Raw genomic sequence first — 22031 nt, 5'->3', positions numbered from 1 at the left:
TCTTGAGGCCACTTGCACAGATCAACTTGTGCCCCCACACACACCCTGGGATACCCTCCTTCCCTGGTACAGCCCCCACCCTACAGTCTCTTCCCTTGCCTGAGGCCATTTCTCCCCCTTCCCCAAGTAAGCCCTAGCCCTGCAGCTGTTGAAAAGCCACCCCCGCCTTCCGGACAGACTCGTATGTAGAGACCTGCCAATGAGCCCCCCTAAAAGTGATGTGGTGCTGCCTGCGAAGCCTGGCGGCTGGTGACTGCGAGTGCTGCCCGAAGCGAGGTAGGCAAACAGACCTCAAAGTCCCGAGCAAAGTGCAGCCCAGCAAGAGCACGTCGCTTATGTTCAGTTGTGAAATATGTCGACATGACCCGGGTGATCCAGGGTGAGGGGACGATTCCGGCGAGCTGGTCTTGTAATGATATGCAGATGTATTAGAATGAAGTTCCTGACGTGCGGTGATGGGAAACGCGGCCCCACTATTGACGGGCGGAGTAGACGATTGCAAACCGGTTTCACGACATAGTGAAACCAATTTTTGGCCTACCCACCATATTGGCTCTCACACTCGCCATGACACCCGATGCCAGTAGGCATGGAAAATTCTGCCCATCATAATGAAACATTCACCTGCATGATGTGCTTGAGAGTAGTTACACCCCCATTACACATTCAGGGAGTGACACCATTTGCAGTTGCGCTACATCTCTGCATTTGGATGTGATGCCGACAAAACAACACGTGTGTAGCCAGTGACACCCAGCACCATGGAGAAGCCTGTTACCCTAGTGAAGACATGGAAAGAGAGAATGCAATGTATCCTCCTCTCCCAGCGTAAGGTGCCAGCAATCTCCCTAATAGAGCAGCGGATGGAGACTTGGGAGATGTTAAAAATGTCACTTTTTCCAACCTGGAAGGACCTTGGTGCAAATAATTTCATAGCCACGGCCACCTTTACAGCCACTGACAGTGTGGTCCTTGCCCTGCTCGGAGGCTTCACATGGTGCAACACCAGTCCATGTGGACTCCACCAACGTTAAGCAGCAGTAGAAAAAAAATCACTCCTACAAACTCAGCAGCAGCCAGTAAAAGCCAATCAGCAAGATAACCTGAAAGTACTTGACAACCCCATTAAATAGCACTGGCGGGGAGTCTTTCCTGCATATTCAACTTTGCAAGTTTAACACGGGACGTTTGCTGGAGCTTTGAGGTCAAAAGTGGCACTGCTGGGGTCAAATCACGATCTGACCACTCTGCATACGTGTGGCACACACTCCCAATGCCTGCGCTAACACCCTTAATAAAATGGCATCCACCATGGCCTACATCATAAGGTCTGAATTTAATGGCTGTAGTGCTGGCCAGGAGGAAACCCCCGCCTTGGCCGTTTCCGGGAGCCCTGAAGTGATTCCATGCCCACCAGGCAATTAACTGCCCGGTGTCAGACCTCCTGTCCCTTTAAGAGTGACGCTCCTGCCTTGAAGAGCTGCCAGCCAGTCGAGGGGCTGACAGCTCTTCAGTCCCAGCAGAGCCACCAAGAACAATGGCAACTGCTGGGACTGCACCCGGCCAAGAACTGCAAAGATGGAGCAGGCCCCAGAACCCAGGTAAGTCAGGTCGGGTTCGTTGGGGTCCGCCAGGCAGACCCTGGCATGGAGTGGGTGAGTCGTTGCTGAGGACAGGTGGGGGGGTCTTTCAGGCGGAGTGGCCCTTGCTACTGGGGGAGCCATCCATCGGCACCCCTCAAGCCCACAAGAAGGTCACCAGTTTTTACTGTGGATGACCTCCCCATGTGGTGTAGGGTCCCCACCACTGCTGGTAGAATGCCTGCAGTGGAGGGTGAAGCCCTTCTAAAAGTGATCCATATTCGATCACCTAAGGGCCTAAATTGCCCTCTGGGAGGGAAGGCCATCCTTGACCTCCCCTGCCCTGAATAAATCGCAGGGGAGTCGGGAAGGCGATGGGCATTCCACCCTCCTGCCTTCCCTCCTGATTCTACGCTCTTCCCCCACCCCCTCGCCTCCCAATCCACACCCATAGACTGGATTCATTTATTTTTAATTCATTCACGGGATGTGGGCTTCGCTAGCTGGGCCAGCATTTATTGCCCATTCCTATTTGCCCTTGAGAAGGTGGTGGTGAGCTGCCTTCTTGAACCGCTGCAGTCCATGTGTTGTGGGTACACCCACAGTGCTGTTAGGGAGGGAGTTCCAGGATTTTGACCCAGCGACAGTGAAAGAATGGCAATATATTTCCAAGTCAGGATGGTGAGTGGCTTGGTGGGGAACTTCCAGATGGTGGTGTTCCCATCTATCTGCTGCCCTTGTCCTTCTAGATGGTAGTGGTCGAAGGTTGGAAGGTACTGCCTAAGGAGACTTGATGAGTTCCTGCAGTGCATCTTGTTGATGGTACACACTGCTGCCAGTGTGTCCAGGGTGGAGGGAGTGAATGTTTGCGGATGGGGTGCCAATCAAGCGGGCTGCTTTTTCCTGGATGGTGTTCAGTTTCTTGAGTGTTGTTGGTGCTGCACTCATCCAGGCAAGTGGGGAGTATTCCATCACATTCCTGACTTGTGCCTTGTAGATGGTGGACAGGCTTTGGGGAGTCAGGAAGTGAGTTACTCGCCGCAGGATTCCTAGCCCCTGACCTGCTCTTGTAGCCACAGTATTTATATGGCAAGTACATCTTAGTTTCTGGTCAATGGTAACCCCCATGATGTTGATTCAGTGATGGTAATGCCATTGAATGTCATGGAGCAATGGTTAGATTCTCTCTTGTTGCAGATGGTCATTGCCTGGTGGTGCGAATGTTACTTGCCACTTGTCAGCCCAAACCTGAATATTGTCCAGGTCTTGCTGCATTTGGACATGGGCTGCTTCAGTATCTGAGGAATCGTGAATGGTGCTGAACATTGTGCAATCATCAGCGAACATCCCCACTTCTGACCTTATCTTGGAAGGAAGGTCACTGCTGAAGCAGCTGAAGATGGTTGGGCCTAGGACACTACTCTGAGGAACTCCTGGAGGGATGTCCTGGAACTTCAGTGATTGACCTCCAACAACCACAACCATCTTCCTTTGTGTTAGGTATAACTCCAACCGGCGGAGTGTTTTTCCCCTGATTCCCACCAACCCCAGTTTTGCTAGGCCTCCTTGATGCCACGTTCTGTCAAATGCTGCCTTGGTGTCAAGGGCAGTCACTCCCACCTCACCACTGGAGGTCCATCCCTTTTGTCCATGTTTGGACCAAAGCTGCAATGAGGTCAGGAGCTGAGTTGCCCTGGTGGAACCCAAACTGAGGCTGCTGGACTTCCAAGATGCTGCCTGCTGTCCTCAGCCAGGCAGTGGCCAGCCCCAACATGGCTGCTGTCTACCATTGCTTCTCACGCTTTGCAGGCAGCTCCTGCCTCCTGGTAACATTTGCGTGCCGAGCTCACCTCTGCTCCAAATCAAGCATTTATATTTGACGATAGCGTTTTGTGAGCGATGCAGATGTAGCGCAGAGTTGAGACCTGGAAATAATCCAAGCATCGTTGGTTCTTGACCCTAAACGACAATCCAGCCCACTAGCTCTGTTCCTCTCTCCACAGATGCTGCCCGGCCTGCTGAGTATTCCCAGCATTTTCTGTTCTTATATTAAACGATCCAAAAGTCACAGCTTTGAAATTTATATTGACACAGCTAAAGTTTCTTTGCTCAGGCCTTCTTTGTTCAGTGAACCACACATTGATTCCCAATTGCAATGTAGTACACATTTCTTCTCTAATACTATCTTTGATGTCTTTGTCAGTTGTTTTTTCACACTTCAACATTTATAAAGTGCTATCTCCAGGGGGTGGAGTTTTTTCTTTCCTGTTCAATGAAACACTGCTGCCGAAACATGTGGGGTGCTTCACTGTATAAACAGAGGCAAACAACGGGAAAGAAAAAAAGTCAGGCCTTTTTAATTACTGGCTAGGCCTCAGCTGAAGCATTATGTTCAATTCTGGGAGCCACAATTTAGGAAAGATGTCACAGCCTTGGAGGGGCTGCAAAAAAGATTTGCAAGAATGGTGCCAGGGAGGAGGGGTTTCAGTTGTGGGAAGCTGGGGCTGTTCTCCTTAGAGAAGAGGTTAAGACAAAATGTTCAGATCATGAATGGTAATACGGATATTCGCCTCCCTCTAACATAGGTACATGTTTCACTGTAATACGGATATACATCTCGGTGTAATAGAGATACACGGCTCTCTGTAATACAGATACACACCTCTGTGTAATATAGATTCATGGCCCTCTGGTATAGATACTCATCTCTGTGTAATACAGATACATGACTCTGGAATAGAGATAAACATCTCTGTGTAATATAGATGTGCGTCTCTCTGTAATACAGGCATGTCGCTGTGTGACACAGATACATGTCTCTGGAATATGAATGCACGTTTCTCTTTAATATAGATGCACGTCTCTAAATAAAGAGAATCTGCTTCCAGTGGCAAAAGGGTCAGTAACCATGGGAGACAGATTTAAGGTGACTGGCAAAAGAACCGGAGGGGAGATGAGGAGAAACGTCTTATGCAGCGAGTTGCTGTAATTCGGAATGCACTGCCTGAAAGGATGGGGGAAGCAGCTTCAATAGTAGCATTCAAAAGAGAATTGGATTAACTCTTGAAGTGGAAACATTAAGGGCTATGGAGAAAGAGCAAGGGAGCAGGGTTAATTGGATAGCTTTTTCAACGAGCCACCACTGGCACAATGTGCCAATCGGCCTCCTTCTTACTGGTTATTCTCTGATTCTGTGACTGTGATCAGCTCCCTACTGGTTCTGTCCTGTGGAAAACCCCCGACCACCTGACTTGAACGTACACTTTATTTTTCTAACAGGTTGCTCTTACAGCCACAAGAAATCTAATGCCAGCAATGCCGTTGCGACTTAACAGTTCCTTTAATTTATTATGTTTACCTTTCCAACTAATTCAAAACTGAGCCCTGTATAGATAGAGCTTTCAAATTAATGTGTTATTTTGAATTTTTGATCTGTCTTAAACAGAGCACAAAGAAACCCTCTTGTTAGCTGCCGCTAAACTGATTCCAATTAAACCCTCCAGATATGCTCCAGCTGTTAATCCACCCAGAATAGAACTGAACACAGATGAGTTTTATGAAGCATTCAAAGTCAAACCTCCCATGGACATAAACATTTAATCTGTTCTAAAATGTTCAACTGAGTAACCCAGAATGCTTATCAGTTAATTTAACCTGTGCTGTGATATTCATAGTGAGTTTATTTAAAGGGGTATCTTGCTCTAATCATCATGGTGTCGATAGTACAACCTCCATTATTTCTTTCTTGTATTCTCTCCTTGCCTCCTGAAAGTATTGACACATGTCTGACCTCCCAGCTGGGCATAAAACATCGAGTGACATTATTTCAAAAAAGAGCAGGGGAGTTCTCCCCCGGTGTCCAGGACAATATTTACCGCTCAGCGAACACTGCTGAAAAACAGATGACATGGTCATTATCATATTGTTGTTTGTGGGAGCTTGCTATGGTTGCCTGCCGCATTTCCAACACTGCAACAGTGCCCACATTTCAAAAGCGCTAAGTCTTGGGATGAAAAACAAGCAATGGGAGCAGCAACTCAATGAGATATCCTCACATCCTGAGAGATCAAAGAACCTATTTCCTTGAAAGTGTGCATGTGGTTAGATAGAGCCAGAAACTAGCATGAATTATCAATAGATTTTAAGAGACAAGGGGTTATGCTACATTTGTACAAAACCAGGGTTAGGTTGGAATGCTATGTGCATTTTCAGGAAACCCAATATAGGTAGGATATAAAATTCACAGGGACTGTTCATCTTCGAGTAAACAGGATGACACCAGGGATGAGGAATTATCACTGCACGGACACACGTGAGATAATGGAACTACTTTCACTGAAGCAGAGTTGGTTAAAAGAACATTTAATAGAGCTTTTTAAAGTCATGAAGGGAAGAAGTCCACTGCTTTCCTTTGAAATACTGTCTTTGAATCTTTTATATCCAACTGAGGGGGCAGATGGGACATCAGTTTAATGCCTCGTCCGAAAGCCAGTGCTCCTGACAGTTGTAGCACTCCTTCAAAACTGCGCAGGCGCATCAGCTTGGATTATGGGCTCAAGTATCTGGAGTGGGATTTGAACCCACGACATTTGACTCAGAGGGAAGATACCACCCACTGAGCCATCGAAATGCCGATCATATGTTTTCTCATGAACACTACCCCAAACAAAATGAAAATCGCCTGGACAATATTGAGAGTTACAGAAATTTGAGACATTCTGCCAAAACTCAGCTGTGTAATGGGTTACAGTATGTCCATTGATAAAACTCCATCGCAGGATGAAACATTGTCAGTGCAGTCTGGAGGATTCCTTTAGTGCCTATGGAATCGCTTTAGTTTCCCAAAAATCCAGTTTGCATTGTTGTCTGTGATGGACAATCTAACGCACTGATAATAAAGTGTATTCTCTGAAGGTAGGTGTTCAGATGGTTCAGACCTGCACAATGAAAGAAGATTTATTGCTTTCAATTAAAGAAATTTAAAATCAAACTACTTTAGAGTGCTGTCTGGTCATGACAGGAACAGGTCATAAAATGGTGCGGATGCCAATGTTCTTGGGAAGCCCCATCTCGTCCCTGACCTAATAATGGTTACTATTAAGTCTATTGAATTGTTATTGCCCACAGGTGATTCATGGCCCAGACTAGTAAAGGGACAGGTCAGTGCTGTCATTGTAGAACTGATTTTTTGAACCAGGTCAATGACAGTGAAATAAAACCTGCTCTGGCTCATTTTTAAAAGGACATTATGCACAATCAAATCCTAATACAATTTAATCACATGTTACCAGAATGGTGGTGACAGAATCAATACAATTTGTAGGCATATTCATTTTAGTATTTATCATCAATTAAAAATACTTTCAACAAAATGCAGAGGCTTAATGCATCCATGTAAAGTTCTTTTACCCTGCTGTTATGCTGGAGCTGTTAATCTATTCATCTAAAGTGATCACCGCCTCTGTTGAAATAACAATACTATATATACATTTATATAGTGTCTTTAACATAGTTAAACATTCCAAATTTTTTTTTTATTCATTTATGGGATGTGGGCGTCACAGGCTAGAACTGGAGGACCACAGACATACCAGAGGCTCGTAGGACTGGAGGAGGTTACAGAGATAGGGAGGGGTGAGATCAGAGGGATTGTATAAGAATCCATTAACCATTTATATGCTAACATTCACACAGAGTCATGTCAAAGCAAAAGGGAGAGACGTTACTCCTACCTACTGGGGATGTGTTGGGGGTGAGGGGGGGTGAGTGTGGGGAGTGAGTGTGGGGAGTGTATGGGGGGGTGGTGAGGGGTTATGGGGGGTGCGTGGGGAATGTAGGGGGGTGTGTGGGGAGTGTATGGGGGGGCTGAGGGGTTGTGGCAGGGCGTGGGGAATGTGGGGGGCTGTGTGGGGAGTGTATGGGGGAGTGGTGAGGGGTTATGGGGGTCGTGGGGAATATGGGGGGGTGTGTGGGGGCGGGTGGGGAGATGAGGGGTTGTGGGGGGGGGGGGGCGTGGGGAATGTGGGGGGGTGTGTGGGGAGAGAGTGTGGGGAGTGTATGGGGGGGTGAGGGGTTGTGGGGGGGGTGTGGGGGAGGGGGGGGTGAGTGTGGGGAGAGAGTGTGGGGAGTGTATGGGGGGGTGAGGGGTTGTTGAGGGGCGTGGGGAATGTGCGGGGTGTGTGGGGGCGGGTGGGGAGATGAGGGGTTGTGGGGGGGGTGTGGGGGGGGGTTGGGGGGTGAGTGTGGGGAGAGAGTGTGGGGAGTTTATGGGCGGGGTGAGGGGTTGTGGGGGGGGCGTGGGGAATGTGGGGGGGTGTGTGGGGGGGTGGGGGCGGGTGGGGAGATGAGGGGTTGTGGGGGCGGGGTGTGGGGGAGGGTGGGAGCGGGGTAATTAAAATTTTGCCATCTTTTAATTGCACTAACATAACAACCAAGGATTAATTCTTTATGCAATCTGTCAATGGAGTTCATTGTAGTGAATACTTACCTGAGGGGCCAGTTAGAAAGCATTTAAAATAGGATGAAATGCAAAATACTGCAGATGCTGGGAATTAGAAATACAAATGCAGAAAATGTTAACCCCACCTGACTCTCTCTCTCTGTGCAGATGCCACCTGACCTGGTTTTACAGCATTTTCTCTTTTTATTCGCTCTTAATGCTGATGAGTCACTGGCTCAGCTGCTAATGAGGATCTTCATGAGCTGAACTCTTCAATACCTCACAGTCCTACACAACAGTTCTCTGCTAGTGGAGCCTTTGCCTGTGGTTCTGGAAAGATTGTCCCTATAACTGCAGCAATATTGTACCCGAGCAGTGATTGTTTACACAATTAAATCCTTGCTAGCTCTTTTCAGAGACAGTGATGGTGAGGGACATCAGCTTACCTGGCCTGCCAAGGCCGGATGGGAGGAGCACGGTCCAGGGTGGTTGGGTGGATCGGCCTAATCCCTGGGTGCAGAATTTTGAGGTCGGCGGGGCAGGCGGGCGTGGTTGGCGGAGCCGGGAGCGGCTGGGAAACAGCTCGCCGTCTGCCATCGGCCCCCGACCGCAATTTCACGCTGAAATCAATGAAGGCCCACCCCCCAGCGTGAAACTCAGCTCTTCACTGGTCAGGAAGGGCCGAGCGGGGGTGGGGGGGAGGGGGTGCCTGCAGGCCGCCGGGTCCAATGGCGTCCCGGTGGCCCGTTTAAAAACGGCCCAGGCAGCCCCAGAAAGGCTGCCACAGGAGGGGCGTCTGCTCTGCGTTGTCTTGATGGAGTCGCGTGCGGCTGGAGACGCCAGGCGGAAGGACAGGTCGGGCAGGCACTCAGCCCCCCTCTTTTCGGGTGAGTGCCTCGCAGTCCTGCTGGAGGTGGTGGCTGCCAAGAGGGTCACCCTTGTCCCCAGAGATTGGGGGGAGGAGGCCCCTGCACCTCACAAAGAGGGAATGGGAGGAGGTGGCAGCGCTGGTTAGCAGCCATGACATGGTGAAGTGCACATGGGTGCAGTGCCAGAAGTGGTTCAATCACCTGCTATGCTCAGGGAGGGTGTGTACCCTGTTGGCATGGGTCAGTGTGCAGAAGTGTTAAGGTGTGGCTGTTCCCCCATGGAGCTCAGGGGTGTTAGAGTCTGAGTACCAACAGTCAATAATGCCAGGGCTGGCCAAGGGAGTGAGCCCTGGCTGCTTGGACTGAGTGCCTTGCGGCTCAAGGGCCACGACTTGGATGTGCCCTGGGAGATGTTCCTCAGCTGGGGTCGGCCAGGCTGCAATGGCGCTGCAGGTAGAGAGGGGACTAATCAATGCTCCTCTGTCCTTTCAGGAGAAGATGAGCCATAACCAGTCAGAGAGGTCGTGTACAGGCCCCACCCAACCTGCTGCTGCTGACCAGGTTCGAGCAGGATGGCCGAGAGATAGAGAGCCAGCACGCTCCCTGTGCAACTGGGCGTGGAGAGGTGGGGGTGTCAGATGAAGGTAAGAGTGCAGTGAACAGAGGTGAGAGTCTCCGATTATGCAAACATTCTAGTGCAGTCTGTTCATTGATGGGAGCCTCGAAGCTGGAGTCCCCATTGATCTTTGAAAGACGATGGCACCATGATGCAGATCTCCATTGTCTCACGAGGGTGCCTGGTATGCACAGTCACAGAGTGATGACTTTAACTAATGACATGTGCTTGTTCTCCCTTTTAGATTTGCCAGCACGCACTCACTCTCTGGACCCTGAAGGGCCACCCCTGACACCGGAGGAACACTGGGCTTCACTCGCAGCTGTGTCACTCCTGCTCTCTGAATCAGGCACCAGCGCAGATACCAGCACCTTGGTGGATGTTAGATCAGCCACTATTATATCAGTGCACATTGGTGAGGGCACTTAACACCCGCTTGAGGTGCAGATGGAGGCAGAGAGTGCCCAGGGCGCTGGCAGTCGGAGGACTGCTGGAGACCAGGACGATGCTCAGTCGAAGGCAGATGATGAGCCTCTGGAGTCGTCCATTAGGTGGCAGATGCTGGATGTCCAGCTGGAACTGCGGGAGGATCTGGCGGAGATCCATGAGGGTATGCGCACCATGATCTCTGTTGTGGAGGAGTCCACGCAGAGTGTGAGCAGTGCATTGATCCTTTTGGCTAAGCGCACTGCCTCCTCCCATTGAGAGAATGGCGACTCTCATGGAGAGGCAGCTCCAGGGACAGAATCAGGCGTTCCTGGGGTTGCGCTTGGACCTGCAAGCCCTCACACAGGCAATGATCTCAAGTGGTCAGTGCCAGTGTGGGAGATGGATGAGGCACCCAGTATCCCAGGTAGGTGCCTGCCCATCACTAGTGAGCAGGGAGATCCAAACCAACCCCACATTGGTGCACGAGCTGCTTGTCGTCTCCGTGGGCTCCTCTCAGGGCACTCTGGATGACGGCAGCAGCTCCTCCGCCCCTCTACCAGTGACCATGGCATCTGATGAGGCTGCGATGACTGGGGAGATGCCAGCCATGGCACTGGCCACTCCCTCCCAGGCGGGGCCAGCACAGGCTCCACTGACCAGAGGATGACAGCCAAGGTCATCAAGGCCAACAAGGCATCAGAGTCAGCAGGCTGCCTCCAATGCCAGTGCCAGCAAGGGATGGCACCAAGACATAATACTCGCAAATGTAAGATAAAGGTACCATGAGCACGGGAGGGACAGTTCACGGGTGATTTTCTGTTCGTTTATGTTTGGTTGATATGACTGCTGGTGTGGACATCAACACCAGTAATTGTAATGTCATAATGATTTCGATGTGACAATAACAGTAAATTTGCTCTGGTTCTGAGGACCTGAGTATGCTTCACACTTTTTCTTTCTGATGCAGGGTGCACCAGTATGTAATGCTGGATGTGAGTGGTTGGATATTTTATTGCATAGAAACTGAATGAACTTTGGGTGCAAATGAAAGGGTTATTTCAGACATGTGGGATGGAGGAGGCAGCCCTGGTGTGAGGTTGAAGCTGATCTTTGGTAGCCTAGCTGAAGGATTGTTGGATCAAGGTGCTCTTGGTGTCCCTGCCTCCTTGATGGTTACCGAAGCCGCCTCCATGCCCTCAGCATTCTCCTCACCGTGCTCCTCTTCTGACTCACTACTGGGCTCATCATCTGTAGCCTGTGCAGCTGTGTCAAGATCCTCTTCCTCCAGTGGGTTCCCCCTTGCCAGTGCCGGATTATAGAGACTGTAGCATGCAACCACTATCAGTGACACCTACTCTGGGGGTTTTGTAGTGCACCCCCTAAACAGTCCAGGCATCGGAAGCGCATCTTGAGATGACCTATGGCCCTCTCTATCACCACCCTTGTGGAGACATGACTCCTAGTGTAACACTGCTCCACCTCTCTTCTTGGGTGGGGGAGAGTCGTCATGAGTCACCTTTTCAACAGAGAGCCCTTGTCACCCAGAAGCCATCTATCCAGTCGGGCTGGAGCACTGAAGAGCCTCGGCACCTGGGAGAGTCTACACTGGAGTGCTGTTTTTGGCTGCAGTTGAGTGCTTCATTTGGAATTTGGTGACTGAGGGAATTTAAGGGTTAAATTAAGGGTTAAATTCTATCTAAGGTCTAGTCTTTCTTTAATTTAGCAACTAACTAAAAGTTGCTGTTAGGGTTGGAAGAAGATGAGTTTTAGTCCAGCCTTAAAAGAGGGCATTTACAGGCTCTGCTTGCAGCTGCAATTAGTTAATTAGATAACTAGCTTAATCAGGTTTTCAGAGGCTAGGTTCAGAGAGTATAAAGTATAAAGAGCATCTTATAGTGCTAACTTTGTCTGTACTGTAGTGCTGTTTTTGGCTGCAGTTGAGTGCTGCAGTTGGAGTTTGGTGACTGAGGGAGTTCAGTGAGCAGGGAGGAGGTGCTCCTATTCTTTTTCTACCTTTCTACCTTTTACCGCCTTGGCAAGTAGGAACTGGTGACTAAAGCAGAACAGTGCATTATTTTTAAACAAGTTACTATATTTGGATTTAACTGAGAAGCGCCAGAAATGAGGGAAATTTATGGCCAAATAATAAAGTAATATAAATAATCCAAGGTAGAATAAAGTTAACGTAAGGGAAGTAGAGTAAGACATGGCAGGGCAGCTCAGTCGAGTGGAATGAATGTCCTGTAATATATAAGAAGTCATGGATGCTACCGGTGTCCTGGCTGACCACATGTGCAGGAAGTGCTGTCAGCTGCAGAAACTTAAGCTCTGGGTTTCAGAGCCAGGACAGCGACGGGATTCACTGTGGCACATCTGCGAGGCTCCGAGCTACATTGGTAGCACGTTTAAGAGAGGTGGTCACACCGCAGCTTAAGGATCTGGATACAGAGAGGGAATGGGTGACTACCAGGCAGCCCAAGAGAAGAGCCACGTAGTGCAGGAGTCCCCTGGAGTCCCGCTCACAAATCAGTTTTCTATTTTGGAAGCTGGTGACGGCGCTGGTTGCTCAGAGGAGCGCAGTCAGAGCCACGTTTATGGCATCACGGGTGGCTCGGCTGTACAGGAGGGGAGGAATAAGAAAGGAAGAGCCATGGTGATAGGGGATTCATTGGTTAGGGGAATAGACAGGCATTTCTGTGGCTGTAGACGTGACTCCAAGATGGTCTGTTGACTCCCTGGTGCCAGGGTCAAGGGTTTCACAAATCGGCTGCAGGACATTCTTCTGTGGGAGGGCAATCAGCCACAGGTCGTGGTCTACATTGGTACCAATGACCTAGGTAGGAAGGGGGATATAGTCCTGCAATCAGAATTTAGGGAGCTAGGTAGAAAATTAGCAAGCAGAACCTTAAATATAGCAATCTCCAGATTACTCCCAGTGTCATCTGCCCGTGAGTACAGAAATAGGAGGATAAGGTAGATAAATGCGTGGCTGGAAAGATGGTGCAGGAGGTAGGGCTTTAGATTCCTGGGACACTGGGACTGGCTCTGGGGAAGATGGCACCTGTACCAACCGGATGGGTTGCACCTGAACAGAGCCGGGGCTGAGTTCCTTGCGGAGCGTTTTGCTGGTGCTATTGGGAGGGCTTTAAACTAACTTGGCAGGGGTGTGGGAACCAAGAGAAAGTATTAGAGAGCAATACCAGGGTGCACAAAATACTGGGAGGGATAGATAGTACTAGAACAGAGAATATTGCGTTAATGGGTAAAGTTGAGGTAAGGGAGAAAGTAACAAAATCTAAATCAGGGTTACTATGTGTGTATATGAATGCACAGGGTATAGTAACTAAGATTGGAGTTACAGGTGCAGATGGCCATGTGGAAATATGATGTGGCGATAACAAAGACCTGGCTCAAGCAAGGGCAGAACTGGGTGTTAAGTATTCCTGGGTGTTCAGAAGAGATAGGAAAGGAGGAGGAGTGGTGGTATTGGTTAAGGAGGGTATTGCAGTGCTGGAGAAAGAGGATGTCCCAGAGGGTTCAAGGACAGAATCAATTCGGCCTGAGCTAAGGAACAAAATGGGTGCAATTACATTGCCCGTGTAGTCTATAGACCACCAAATAGTGAGAAAGATGTAGAAGAACAAATCTGCAGGGAAATTACAGAGATGCAAGCATAATAGAGTAGTTATAATGGGGGACTTTAATTACCCGAATATAGACTGGGACAGTGGTAGTGTAAAGGTCAGAGAGGGGCACAAGTTCCTAGATTGTGTTCAGGAGAATTTTCGACAGCTGTATGTGTTCAGTCCAACAAGAAAAGACGCACTGCTGGACCTGGATCTTGGAAATGAGGTGGGTCAAGTAGATCAAGGGCAGGATTTTACCCTTGGTGGGGGTGCTTGGTGGGGGCGGTTGGGAAGCCATCCGCGATCGGCTCCACACCGCGATTTCACGCGGGTGGGCCAATTAAGGCCCGCCCTGTGTGGATTGCGAGCGGCAGTGCTGAGCTCTGCCTGTGCGGGCGGTGGGGAGGAGGGAGAGCCAGGCCTCGTGCAAAGTTCGCGCATGCGCGTGAAAGAGCGCTTCAATCTCCCTGAGGCACGGAGCTGCCTCAGGGACACTGAAGCGCCTTTTTAAAAAATTAATAAAGACAGTAAAAGTTTAATCAAACATGTCCCCTCATGTGACTCACATGAGATGGGACATATTTTTAATTCCAAAATAAAATTTTTGTTTAATGTTTATTTGCTTTAGGAAACCTCATCCTCTCGTGGATGAGGTTTCCTAAAAAATGTAAAGGCCGCTTGGTCTTTTCGCCTGCCCGCCAACCGTAAGGTTGGACAGGCAGCGTAAAATTTGAATTCAATTAGCTTGTTAATGGCCTTAATAGGCCTTTTAATTATTGGTGGGCGCGCAGCTGACTCTGGCACACCCGCCGAATGAAATATCACGCGAGTGCGTGAGGATTTCGGGACACACGCCCGACGTCATCACGCATCATTTCACGCTCAGGCATGCTGGGCGCTCGGTGTGCATAAAATTCTGCCCCGAGTGTCAATGGGGGAACATTTAGGAGACAGTGATCATTGTATTGAACATTTTAGGATGATGCTAGGAAAGGGCGATAGGCAATCCAGGGTAAGAACAATTAACCGGACAAGAGCCGACTACGATGAGACAAGAACAGAGCTGGGCCAGATAGACTGGAATGAAAGATCAGCAGGAAAAACTGTAGCTGAACAATGGGCTACCTTCAAAAAAGAATTGGTTCAGGCACCATCAAGGTATATTCCATCGAAAGGGAAAGGTAGGGCAAACAAATCCAGAGCTCCCTGGATGAAAAAGGAGACCGAAATTAAAATAAAGAAGAAAAAGTGCACTTATGATAAGTATCAGGTAGAAAATGCAATTGGGGACCAAGAGGAATACAGAAGGTTCAGAGGCGAGGTGAAAAAGCGTATTAGAGAAGCGAAAAGGGATTATAAGAAAAGACTGGCAGCCAACATAAAGGGGAATCCCAAAGTCTTCTCTAGACATATAAATAGTAAAAGGGGGGTGAAAGGAGGAGTAGGGCTGATTAGGGACCTAAAAGGGAATTTATACATGGACAAAGGGGCCATGGCTGAGGTATTAAATGAATACTTTGCATCTGTCTTTACCAAGGAGGTAGATGCTGCCCAGGCCATGGTGACAGACGAGGAAACTTGAAGGGTTCAAAATTGATAAGGAGGAAGTGTTGAATAGATTGTCAACTTAAAATTGACAAGGCACCGGGACCGGATGAGATGAATCCAAAGATATCGAAGGAAGTGACAATAGAAATTGCAGGGGCACCGGCCATAATATTTCAGTCTTCCCTAGACTCGGGGGTGGTGCCAGAGGACTGGAGAATTGTAAACATTACACCTTTGTTCAAAAAAGGTTGTAAGGATAAGCCCCACAATTACAGACCATTCAGTTTAACTTCAGTGGGGGGCAAGATTCTAGAAACAATTATTCGGAACAGAATTAGAGTTCACATGGAAAAATATGGGCTGATAAGGAAGAGACAACATGGATTTCTAAAGGGGAAATCATGTTTAACTAACTTGCTGGAGTTTTTTTGAGGAGCTAACAGGAAAGGTTGATGAGGGTAATGCTGTTGATGTGGTGTATATGGACTTTCAAAAGGCATTTGATACAGTGCCACACACCAGACTTGTGAGAAAAGTTATTGCTCATGGAATAAAAGGGACAGTAACAGTGTGGATACAAAATTGGCTGAAAAATAGGAAGCAGAGATTAATGGTCAATGGATATTTCTCAGGCTGCAAGAAGGTTTGTAGTGGAGTTCCCCAGGAGTCAGTATTGGGAACCTTGCTTTTCCTGATATATATTAATGATCTAGATCTTGGTGTGTAGGGAACAATTTCAAAGTTTGTGGATGATACGAAGCTTGGGAGCGTTGTGAACTGTGAGGAGGATGGTGTGGAACTTCAAGAGGACATAGACAAGTTGGTGGAGTGGGCAGATAGGTGGCAGATGAAGTTCAGTGTGGAGAAGTGAGAGGTGATGCATTTTGGTAGGAAGGACATGGACAGACAATATAAAATAAGGGGTGAAATTTTGAAGGAGGTGCAGAAGCAGAAAGACTTGAGTGTATATGTGCATAAATCATTGAAGGTGGCAGGACAGGTGGAGAGAACAGTTAATAAAGCATATAGTATCCTGGGCTTTATTAATAGGGGCATAGAGTACAAGAACAGGGAGGTTATGCTGAATTTATATAAGACACTCACTAGACCTCAGCTGGAACTATGTGTACAGTTCTGGGCACCACACTATAGGAGGGATATGAACACATTGGCAAGAGTGCAGAAGAGGTTTACAAGAATGGTTCCAAGATGAGAAACTTCAGCCTTGAGATTGGAGAGGTTGGGACTGTTCTCCTTGGAGAGAAGAAGGCTGAGAGGAGATTTGATAGAGATGTTCAAAATCATGATGGGGTTGGACAGAGTAGATAGGGAGAAGCTGTTCCCGCTTGTAAAAGGACCAAGAAGGAGAGGGCACAGAGATTTAAAGTGATTTGCAAAAGGATCAAAATGACATGAGAAAAAACTTTTTCAAAAAACGAGTGGTTTGGGTCTGGAATGCTCTGACTGGAAGTGTGGTGGAGGCTGGTTCAATCGAGGCATTCAAGAGGACATTAGTGATTATTTGAATTGAAACAATGTTCAAGGGTACAGAGAAAAGGCAGAGCAATGGCACTAGGCCATAATGCTCATTTGAAGAGCCAGTGCAGACATAATGGGCCAAATGGCCTCCTTCTATGCTGTTAAAATTCTGTGATTCTGAGTGTCTCAGGACATAAGCGTCATGGGAGCTGCCAGGGTACTTTGCACAGACTTGCAGAATCTGCATCCTGTGATCACACGCTATCTGCACGTTCATGGAGTGGAATCCCCTCCTGTTGATGAAGGCACCCGGCTGACCCTTTGGCCTTGATGGCCACTTGTGTGCAGTCAATGGCACCCTGGACGTGGAGGAAGCCAGCAATTGCTGCAAAGCCTCTGGCTCACTCAGCCTGGCTGGCCTCGTCTGTATGGTAAAGAATAAAGGTCAGTACCCGCCTGAACAGAGCTTCTGTCACCAGCTTGACGCAACTGTGTACAGCTGATTGGGACACTCCACACAGACCCCCCACTGATCCCTGGAAAGAGCCAGAGACATAGAAGTCGAGGGCCACTGTGACCTTTAGAGCCACTGGCATGGGGTGTCCACCCACACAGTCGGAGCTGATCTCAGGCCCAATCATCTGAGGTCACTGTCTCCCTTGAGAGGCAGAGCCTCCTTCGGCACTGCACCTCATACATATTGAGGTAGCAGCATCACTGCCTGTAAACCCTGGCAGCAGGATAGTGGCCTCTTCTGTGACCCCTTCCACCTTGGACTAACTGTTGGCTCTGCGCCCCTTGTGCCAGCGCCTCTCTTCCCACAGGTCCCTCCCCTGGAGGCTGAATAGGGACACCCGGCCCCCTCTCCCTCCTGCCCCTCTCTTCCACCTTAGAGGAGGTGCCACCAGCAGAGACCACGATCCCCATTTACCAGGGTAATGGAAGGCTGCCTGATACCTGGAAGGGCCCACACGGTCTGAATCCTCTGGGGGTCTTGAAGACACCAAGGAGACCTAGGATGAAGCCTGGAAATGCTAAAAATGAAGTCCCAAACAGAGATGAAGCTGCCAAGTACCAATAAGTCACCAGCAGTAAACTATGTACCAAACTCCTCACTACTGACACTGGCAATGCTGCTCACCCCTGTTATCCTGCCCATGGATGACATTTTTGAAATTGTCAACTAGCCGCCTGCCCCATTTGCGCGTGCGACGAGCGCAAAATGGCATGGGTAATGAAAAATCGCCATCAATTAATTAAGAGGCCTTAAGTGCCTCTTAATTAATGGTGGGAGTGGCTCTGGCAACCGCTCAAGCCCACCGACCGAAATATAGTGACATTGTTTTACACTCTATTGGGCACATGCCCACCCGCGGGACGTGACATTCTGCCCTGGGTCTGGGAGCTGAGGCGGGTTGTTAAGCATTGGAGGATTTTCAGAGCAGTGAGCGGTGGGGAGATGGAGGAGGTCAGGGAGTGAAGGTCAAAGGCCTTGAAGTTGATCTCGAGGGTGGCAGTTGGAATCAAAGACTTTGGCAGGGGAATAGGAAACCAAGGATAGGGAGCAAGTCAGAGGCTTGGGCAGGGTGGGAATGATAGGCCTGAAGGTGTTTGGAGGTGGGGTTGGGGGGTTGGTGATTGGAGGCCTGAGGAGGTGTGATCCAAGGCCAGAGGTTCAGGGGAAAGATCAGAGAAATCAGAAGAGTCGGGGTGGGGGATCCAACTATGGGATCTCTTCTAGACAGGTAAGCTGGATTCAACAGGTAAATTGGAATGTACTTACCTCACAATCCAGCAGCCCCTCTGCTGGGTTCAAATGCTGGGCCTAGGGAACCTGGCTGCCAATGTTAAATTGCAGATGGGTAAAAACAATGAGGCACAGAGCCTCATTGCAACATTTAAAGTGTCAATCCGCCTCCTTCGAGTGGGTTGCTCACCCGCCCACGGTCCCACCTGCATTAAAACTAGAAGTGGGTGGGTTGAAGGTGTCTTGGAATTGGGACCAGACGTTGTAGCACTTTAAGGCCTGCACTCCACCCAAATCCGTTTTGTGGAACAAAAATTTCAGCCATCAAGAGAAGAATTGGAACATTTCCCCCCTCCCCCTCTCCAACTACGACCACCACCCCCACCACTCCCAAATCCCCACTCGGGATTACAAAAATGGCCTGGGTTTTGCAGCAGTTAACAGTGAGGCCGACTCGCTTTTAGTGAGTAGCAAATCAGACAACAGTAACTGCGCTTTTGAGGACACAAGACAAACCCAGGCACCTGGTAGCTGCTGCCCCGAGCTTCTCTCCTGCTCCTGCAGCTTCACTCAATGCATGGAATCCCACCGAGGGTCTCAACGTTCAAACACATGCAGCAGTGAGAAGTTGCAGTGCTCATCCACCAGAAAACATTAGGGCTGGACCACTCCGACATAAGTAAATTTGAGATGCGCAATAAACCTTAATTGCGACCAAACCACTTTCCTGGCAACTCTGAAACAAAAACAGAAAACGCTGGGAAAACTCAGCAGGTCCAGCAGCATCTGCGGAGGGAGAAACAGAGTTAACGTTTCGAGTCTGTGTGGCCCTTCTTCCCAGCTGGATTCAGCTGCCCTGGCAACCTCTCCAAATAAACTTTTTATAAGTTTGGAGTCTCATTCATTTTGTTTTAATTATCCTTGGAGATTTTAAAATGTAAACACGTTTTTTTATTCTCTCATATCTCTCTCCCTTAACCCCACCTTTCTTTCTGTCTCTTAATTGTACCTTCTGATTTGACATTGAATTGCATATCCTAACTGAGGCCGGGATTTTCCCTGCCCGCTGGCGTTGGGCGTGTTCGGCGGGCGTGAGCGGACAATACGGCGAGAAGGCCAAAAACCGGTTTCATGGCATCGTGAAACCAGTGTGCGATCGCCCGCTCTGCCTGTCAATGGCGGGCCACGTTGTAATACATCTGTAATATCGTTATACACCCAGCCTGCCGGAATCACCCCCCCCGCCCCATGTGGGAACATCCGCCTGCGTCGGCGGGAAAACACGTCAGTGCAGGACATGTCTTGACAAGTTTGACATGCAGAAGCCGTGACTTACCACCAGGGCCTTGCTCACATTGCGGACATCCGAGAAGCGGAAGATGCTGGAGCCCGGCACCGATGGGACCCTGGAGGAACGCCCGTGGCACACTGGGTGGATTCTCATGGGCGTGGCTCCGCCGCGAAGGCGCAACGTCACCGTTGAGGGTCTGTTCACAATGGATTACGGCGGAGGGGAAGGTCCAGCTGCGTTTGGAAGGGGAAGATGTACTTGGCAGGGGGGGGGGGGGAGTGGAAGGTCTACGATCGACTGGGAGATGGGAGAGGAAGAGGTGTCTTGCAGGGGAGGGTGTCTTGTGGTGGTGAGGTTGCGGAGGGTCGATGAGGTTGCAAGGGGGTGCGAAGGTGTCAGGGGGGCAGTTGGAAGGGACTAGCGGGGGAAGAGGGGATGACAGGGAGAAGACGGCAACTGGGGAGGTAGGTGTAAAGGGGGGGCAGAAGGTGTAAGGGAAGGAGTTCAGAGTCAGGGGAGAAGTGCGGAGAGGGGAAGGAGTCCAGGCATAGGAATGAGTCCAGCGGGATGAAAGAGAGTGGACAGGGGAGGGAGTAAGGGTGGAGGAAGAAGTAAGGGCGGAGGAAGAAGTTAGGGTGCCTTAAAGAGTCAGAAGAAGGAAGGACTAAGGGGGAGGGAGTCCAGTGGAGCGGGGGGGGGATGTCCAGAGTGGGGGTGAGGAGGAAGTTCCGAGGGGGGGGAAGGAGTCCGAGGGTGGTAAACGTGCAAGGGAGGGCTCTGATGAGTTCATGACTGCCCCCTGCGGAGTGAACTGAGGGTGGACGCGGAATGAGGGAACGGTGAGAATGAACGAGGGCAGAGAGAGGCAGGAGGGTGGGAGGATGAGGGTTTGACAGTAGAAGGGATGTTGAGGGTGGTTGGTGGGGACTCTGAGGCAGACAAGGACCCTGAGGGTGGGGAGGAGGTGGTCGGGGAGGTTAATGTGGATGGGGGTGGGATTTTCGGGAAGGTAGGGAATGTGCAGGTTCACCTGGACATCCCTGAAAGAAAAGGCTTGTGGCTGGTTGGTCATGGAGAGGAGGAGGAAGGTGATGCCAGGGGGGTCGATAGTGATGGGGGAAAGGAAATGGGTGACTGGGGGAGGGGAAAGGACGGGGGAGCGAAAGAAAAACTAGCACTACATGCTGGGTAAATCAAAAGTGAAACAAAAGTCATGGTGGGTGAGATCAGGTGCTGTATGGGTGTGTGATCAGTGGGTGGGCGGAGATGCAGGTCAGCTCAGATGGACAACTGAAAGAGAACCCAGCAGGCAGCATTGAAAATGCTCAGGACATTGAGATGTGTGTGTTGGAGGAAGGCTCCGTGTCCGTGGGAGAGAGCTTGCACGAGGCTCCGAATGACCCTGCCCCACACACACTTCTCCCTCCAGAATCACTCATGGGCTGACCGCGTGCAGCTGAATTGCTAGTGGGGGTGGTGGGGAGGGATGCAGGGGAAGGACTCGCAAGGTCTGTCAATGAGGCTGAAAGACACAATTACACGTTATTCAGTGAAAGTGAATATATTTCCAGATTGTAAAGTGTGTTCATTTGTGCAACCAACTGTGATCAGAATTTCTTAACTTTTAAATGCCTTAGATTTCTAGGTGCTGCCCTGACATCCGCAGCAGGGGTGGAGACAGCCTGTGCAATGGTTGGCCCTGTTGCCTCTGATGCCTTTGGTTTGGGCCCATTGGAGACCTGAGGCATTGGTGGCTTTGGCTGTCCTCCAGTGGGTCAGCTGCTCCCTCTGCAGTGACAGAGGATGAGGTTGAGGGGGTCAAAGGCAAAGAGGACTCAGAGGGAGCCGACAGACTCTGGGATTCCTGAGCGGATGACCCGGGGATGTCCAGCTGCCACTCTTCCTCCCTCCGGGTGCCCAAGGGCCCCAGCCTGACTCCTTGAAGGGAAAGAGCACCTGGGCATCATCGAGGTGCCCCATTTCCCATTCGCATCACCACTCACCTATAGCTACTGCGATGGAGTGCAGGTCTGCACACATCTCCGCGTTCTGCTGGTGTGAGATCCCTCTGAGTGTGTGATGGGTTTGGGGGTGTGTGAGTTGAGAGGGATGAGAAGAGTAGCTTACCCTGGCAGAACGGATGAGACCATTTATCCTGTTGCAGCACTGGGTGGCTGTCCTCTTTTGCAGGGCATTGGCACTGACAACCGCTGCCACCACCTCCAATGCTGGATTGGTGATGCCGCTGCCCATCCTGCGGTCAGAGCGAGGGTAGAGGACATCACGGCGGGACTCCGCGGTGTCCAAAAGGCGCTCGAGGGGCACATCATCAAACCTGGCGGCTGCATTCTTCTTGCCTTTTGGGGCCATGTCTTCCATGCTGCAGTCCTGGGCTGGAAGCACTGAG

This window comes from Cetorhinus maximus, chromosome 4 (genome assembly GCF_964194155.1).
Source record: "Cetorhinus maximus chromosome 4, sCetMax3.hap1.1, whole genome shotgun sequence".
In the NCBI taxonomy this organism is placed as follows: Eukaryota; Metazoa; Chordata; class Chondrichthyes; order Lamniformes; family Cetorhinidae; genus Cetorhinus; species Cetorhinus maximus.
The sequence above is the reverse complement of the archived record's forward strand: the minus strand, read 5'-3'. Positions refer to the sequence as shown.